Below are 6,434 nucleotides of genomic sequence, written 5' to 3'. Positions count from 1 at the left end.
GTTTGCTGTGTACCGGAAGTGCTTGGCCTTCTTGGCGGCTGTTCCCCGGCAGTGGTTTCCCTCCCCCTCCGCCTCGGGGCGGTCCAGCTCTCCCTGTAAGGGCGGGGTCTAGGGGCTACGTTGGGACTGAATGCCCCGCAGCTTTTGGAAGTCTTCCTCATATGTTTACTTAAGCATTGTTGGAAAGGCCTCACTATGGCTTTGGGCAGCGTTTACATCCTTAGCCCGCCTTAAGCTGTGTGGCCTTGGGTGGGTTATATGACCTCTCTGAGCTTCCCAGGTGACTTCTCTGCAAAATGGGATGGTAAAATCCGAGCTGGTGCTAAGTCGTAACGTTCATGCTGCATAGCAGGCCTTCAGCAGGTCAGCCTGTGTCGTCTGGTAGCACCACTGGCTCTGGGTAGATCTGAGAAGCAGCTTTCTAAGGCAGCCCACTCGGCTTGCATTCCCGCCCGGATTCAAAGGACTGACAATTCCTTCTCTCTCTCAACAGTGTCTTCCCTATCTAATCCTAACAAGCAGGCCTTAAGGAATTGCAGAGTTTCTGGTTGTAGGTTCTCCAGGCCCCCTTGTTTAAGGACAGATTTACTCTCACTGAAGTACAGAAGAGAATCCGAAAAACGCTAGTGTCTCTACCTTAAGCAGGAGAGGGAGTGGGTGGGAGCTCCCCAGATGGCCTTTACCTTGGACTTTTTTCCTTTTCTCCCTCATTTGGGATGCTAGTGACCTGGGCTCTGGCCCACAACACTTTCTGTAAGCAAGAACCCTGGATGTCGTGACTAAGGAAGAGATCTCGTGTTTATTCTTGTAAGTAGACTTCTGAGACAGCTGATCCTGCAGGCACCCTAATGCCTATGCATAGCACATCTGCATTACTCTGAATTCTTTACTACCATTCGAATTTAGTGACAGGAAGGGCAAGTGTGTGTATATCCAGGAAATACAGAAGGACAAGCTGTTCATTCTTGCAGCCTTCCTTTGCCTTCTAAGTCTCTGGTAGGGTGTGGTCTTCCCAAGAGAACATCCTCCAGGAAACTTACTAGAAAGGAAGAATCCCAGGCCTCAGATCTCCTGAAGCAGAGTCTGCATTTTAACAGGATCCCCAGGCATTGCTCTTCACACTAAAGTTTGCAAAGCCCCGGTCTGACTCCTGGGGTGGTCTGGTGTAAAGTGAGACGGTGACATCGAAAATTTAAGGAGAGACAAGGTCCACAGAGCCAGAATTTGCAGTGGTGGTAGGGTCACCTATTTCCTGCTTTGGGGCACAGAAGACAGGTGAGAAATTTGTCGCTGGGGCAGCCAGGACGCACACCACGGCTTTGGGATCCTTTGCTTCAAGGAAAGATGAGATCAGCGGTTATTACCAGCCCTGCCGCCAAATTTAAGGGTCACAGGAAAAGTGTCCACAAAGCTCCATAGTGTAATTCTTAACAATTTAAACTCTTTTTTTTTTTTAAACTCTCTCCTTCTTTCTCCCTTCTACCCCATGTCATACCCACATGCAACTAATTAAACGGTTCCGTTTCCTAAGGTAAGGAAGAATATCAGATTCATTCACGTTTGTCTTTATAATCTCAGCGCCATGCATGACACTTGGCACATAGTGTGTGATTCATAAATATTTGTTGTGATTGTTGGATTTAAGTAAATTACTCTTGTGATGTGAATATATAGTAATTTAATTGCCTTTTCAGAACATTTTTCAGTAAATCTTTTGCCTGGTTTTGCCTATTTTCCTTAGTAATTTAGTTTTGTTTTTTCTTTTATAAATTTATTTATCTGTATTTATCTTTGGCTGCATTGGGTCTTCGTTGCTGTTCACGGGCTTCTCATTGCGGTGGCTTTTCTTGTGGAGCATGGGCTCTAGGCATGCAGGCTTCAGTAGTTGTGGCTCACGGGCTCGGTAGTTGTGGCTCACGGGTTTAGTTGCCCCGCGGCACGTGGGATCTTCCCGGACCAGGGCTCGAACCCTTGTCCCCTGCACTGGCAGGTGGATTCTTAACCACTGCGCCACCAGGGAAAACGCGTAATTTAGTTTTGAACTGGTTTATTTTCTAACCATTTGTCGAACATTTAAGTATCCATTGTTTAACAAACACAGTGCTGGTTCAGGGCACACAAAGTTGACAGGAATTCAGTTCTTCCTCATCTAGAGCCTAGAGGATAGGGAGACAGTCGAGGTGTAATTGCAGAGGCGTGATCGTGTGCTCGTACAAAGCCACACACAGGTGCTGTGCATGTCCACACTGAGCTGGGGGGCAGCAAACCCTTAGCTCTGGGAGGTACCTACGAGAGCAGCTGGCACAGAAACAAAGTGCCCAAGGCTTTCCACATCCCCAGCTTCCTCCCGCAAGATTTGATCATGTAGTCTCCTAAAGAGAGAAAGGTACGGGGATAAGGGAGGGATAAGGGATGCTTGCCACACCTCTGCCCCAAGGACTGAGCCTTATCGCAAAGTGTCTGAGTGTAATCTCGTGTTCCAGTCTACTGTCCATGCGGTGGCATTTATTTTCCAACCTTGGCATCTTAGCTCTGTGGGGCACATGCCACCGTTCCCCGCGACACCCGTACCCTCCCTCCGTGTACGAACTCCTCATCCCTGTCACCCCCTCCCAGAGCCCTGCACGCTGAACTTGATGCACTTTAAAGATTAGATGCACAGCCTTTAATTTCAGAGGATTGTGGCCACACCGTTGGCACACACAGCAGCGCCCTTTGCCACGGGGGCCTCAAGGTGATACCTCGGGTCACCACGCCCTCTGTGCCTTGTTGAAGCATTCCCTTGTTTTGAGACTACCGTAGAATTCTGAGCAAGGCCGTTCTGCAGTCTTGCAGTAGAGCATCCCACGTGAGCCCACAGAAGAGGCTCCATCCCTTCCCACAGGTGGTTGTTCTCCCTAAGGAGGCGTTGGTCGTCAGCGGAGGCCACCGTGTGGAGGGGCAGCCCGGGAATAGAGGCAGTTTACAGGGAGTCGGGGCTGAGAAAGGGAGAGAAGCTGGCCTAGTAGGTGTGATGGCATTTCCTGAGCCTGGGGATGCAACCGCGACCATCCCTGGCTCATCCCACACCGCAGCCACCCTTTGCTCTTTGTTTTCTTAAGTGAGTTACAACCGAGTTGCTAAATCTTGCAAGCTAAACAGATCTCACTAATGTAAGGGCCTTTTCCATTACACCTGTTTTCTCTCTGTTAGAAATACTCTAGAAGAACCAACTACTTGAAGTATAACTGGGTGACTCTTTTCTTGCGTAGAGCTGTGATGGTACTTTTGTGATTATGTTTATTTATTTATTTTTCCATTTTATTTTTTGTCCGCACTGAGCAGCATGAGGAATCTTAGTTCCCAGACCAGGGATCAAACCTGTGCCCCCTGCATTGGGAGCATGGAGTCTTAACCACCGGACCACCAGGGAAGTCCCTTGAGTGACTCTTTCCTAAATGGAAGAATACGTTTTTCAAAAAGTATATGAATTATATATGTAATATATTTTCTGTTATATATATACATATATATGCAAATGTCTGTATGTAACCAGACTGGTGACATTTGAAAACAATTCAAACCTAGGCGTCCTTAAGAAGTGTAATTTACTTGGGATTGGAGACATCTGAAAGTGTACACTATCGATCACCTTAACATGGCATAGAAACTAAATATCAAGCTATTTCTATTAGAAAAAACATTAAGAAAAATGTAACCTTTATGTATAAGCTTTGTTTTAATTTAATATGTGAAAGGTTCCAAATATAATGTACACTGAACTGAGAGATCAAGGTAGAAAGATTTTCTGAGTGTTTGTTATTGTATTAGAATTACTTAATTACAGTGCTTGCCGTTGATATTCTGTATAAGTGTGAAGTAGAGCAGAGAAGCTTTCAAAATTTTCATACTTAAGAGACATCTTTTATACAAAGGGGGTTTTAGATCTTTGGTAGCCAGGGGTTGGTGTTGTGAAGTGATGGTGGGAGTGGGGTACCAGATGCCTGACAGAGTCCTAAACATTTTTAAAAGCCCAATAAAAGAAAATCTGTATTCTCTCTGCCCTGTTTTCTCTGTTGCTGAACAGCTCTGCCCTTGACCTGGCTGCTTGTGGTCCACCATTTGTACAGATGGTTGGGAATAGTCCTTCTCGTTCCCCTTCAGATAATTACCTTCCAGTGGAGGGGATTATTGGGGAAGTACTATCAGTGTCAAACAGGTGATAGCACTGAGTGATAAACAGTGTCGGCTTTGGTGCCGTATGCGTCATCAGATTCACCAAAATACTCCCCCGTTTTAATGTGGAGTACAGGATCTCATCATTACCAATGCTGTCGTCAAAAGAAACAGCCTAACGGCCAAAACATCCAATTATCTAATCACCTCAGTTCCAAGGGAGACAATAAGAATTCTGGTGTATTTTGTTTCTGCATCCACTCCTATTTGCTGGAAGCTTATTGTTAATAATTATTACACCTGTTGAGGGCCCACTCCATGCCAGTCCTTTGCACCCATGACTTTTACAACGGTGCGGACAGACCTTCCTCCCCTACAGGGGTTCAGAAGTGAATTAATGAGCTAGTAAGTTCTTATTATGTGCCCAGGATTGTGCTCTTTGGCCCTTGACGGGTCTCAGAAACTTGTTATTCCTTCAGTCCTTTCTTTGGTCAGAATTTGTAATTGGTCTTCACATTTAGGTATTTATAATTTTACTAAAAAGTGGTAAAAGTGTTTCATAAATGTGATGTATAAATTGATAACATTTGGGAAACTTGTTTGCATCTGAAAAAGAAAAAAAAAAGCAAGTGTAGCAATTAACTCAAGCCACCCTTTCTGCATTTATAAGTTACAGCACTAAGTCACTCTGATTACTCCTTTTCCTGGAAGCTGTGTCATAAAGTAGATTATTGTAAAGAGAACATAATTTCCATTAGGAACAGTGTTATAGAAGGGGGTCATGTCATTGACCAGGGTCCTAACTCCAGATAAATCATGTATCTAATCAATTGTATTCATGCCTTTGTTCACTCTTTTTTTTTTTTGCGGTCCGCCGGCCTCTCACTGTTGTGGCCTCTCCCATTGCGGAGCACAGTCTCCGGATGCGCAGGCTCACGGCCATGGCTCACGGGCCCAGCTGCTGCACGGCGTGTGGGATCCTCCCGGACCGGGGCACGAACTTGTATCCCCTGCATCGGCAGGCGGACTCTCAACCACTGCGCCACCAGGAAAGCGCATGTTCACTCTTTAAATATACTTTAGTGTCTAATATATGACAAGGACTGGAGTAGGCATTAGAAAATTAAAAAAAAACCTTAGTGGATAAACTGTCCATTTTTAGTTCACTGTTTTTTCTTACTGGAATGTGCTTTCACATTTTTCTACTCTTAAATTCTACTTATTCTTCTGGGCCTAAAAAACTCCTTTGTCTCAGTAAGTCCTTTTGGATTAAATTCAAACACCTTCTGTCCATATTAATCACACCCTTCTCTTTGTTACCATGCTTGAGGCATTGCGGTAGTATTCTTCACCTTTCATTTTGGTTAGAAATGCGGATTGCCTCCACCTTCTGTGTTCAGAGTTGATTTGGAGCAGGGACCGTCTTGTGCTTCTTGGATTTTATTTATTTATTTGTTTGTTTGTTTATGGCTGCGTTGGGTCTTCTGTTGCTGCACACGGGCTTTCTCTAGTTGAGGCGAGTGGGGGCTACTACTCTTCGTTGTGGTGCGCGGGCTTCTCGTTGAGTGATTTCTCTTGTTGCGGAGCATGGACTCTAGGCGCGCGGGCTTCAGTAGTTTGTGGCACTTGGGCTCAGTAGTTGTGGCTCACGGGCTCTAGAGAGCAGGCTCAGTAGTTGTGGCGCACGGGCTTAGTTGCTCCGCGACATGTGGGATCTTCCCAGACCAGGGCTCGAACCCTTGTCCCCTGCATTGGCAGGCAGATTCTTAACCACTGCGCCACCAGGGAAGTCTCTACTTCCTGTTTTTGGCCTGGCATCTAGAAAGTAGCTAAATGTTTATATGAGTTGGGAATCTTTAGTTTATGTTTCAGATATCTCACTGGCTTAAGCAAAAAGCATGTGCTAGTTCAAATATCGGGAGGTTTAGGGACTTCCCTCGTGGTCCAGTGGGTAAGACTCCGTGCTTCCAATGCCAGGGTACTGGGTTCGATCCCTGGTCGGGGAACTAGATCCCACGTGGCACGCCGCAACTAAGAGTTCGTATGCTGCACATACCGCAGCTAAACGTGCCGCAGTGAAGATCCCGAGTGCCGCAGCTAAGACCCAGCACAGCCAAAATGGATAAATATCAAATATGGGGAGGTATAGAGGTAGGACTGACTGTAGAGATGGCTGGATCCAGCATGCAGTGGGTGCTGGAAGGCCACCATGGTGCCATTTCCTGTTTTTGTCATCTTAGTTTCCTTCTGCAGTCCGGACATCCCCAGGAGGCTGCCGG

Source organism: Mesoplodon bidens (assembly GCF_964165515.1).
Source record: "Mesoplodon bidens genome assembly, chromosome: X".
NCBI classification, from domain to species: Eukaryota; Metazoa; Chordata; class Mammalia; order Artiodactyla; family Ziphiidae; genus Mesoplodon; species Mesoplodon bidens.
This window is presented reverse-complemented; position numbering follows the sequence as displayed.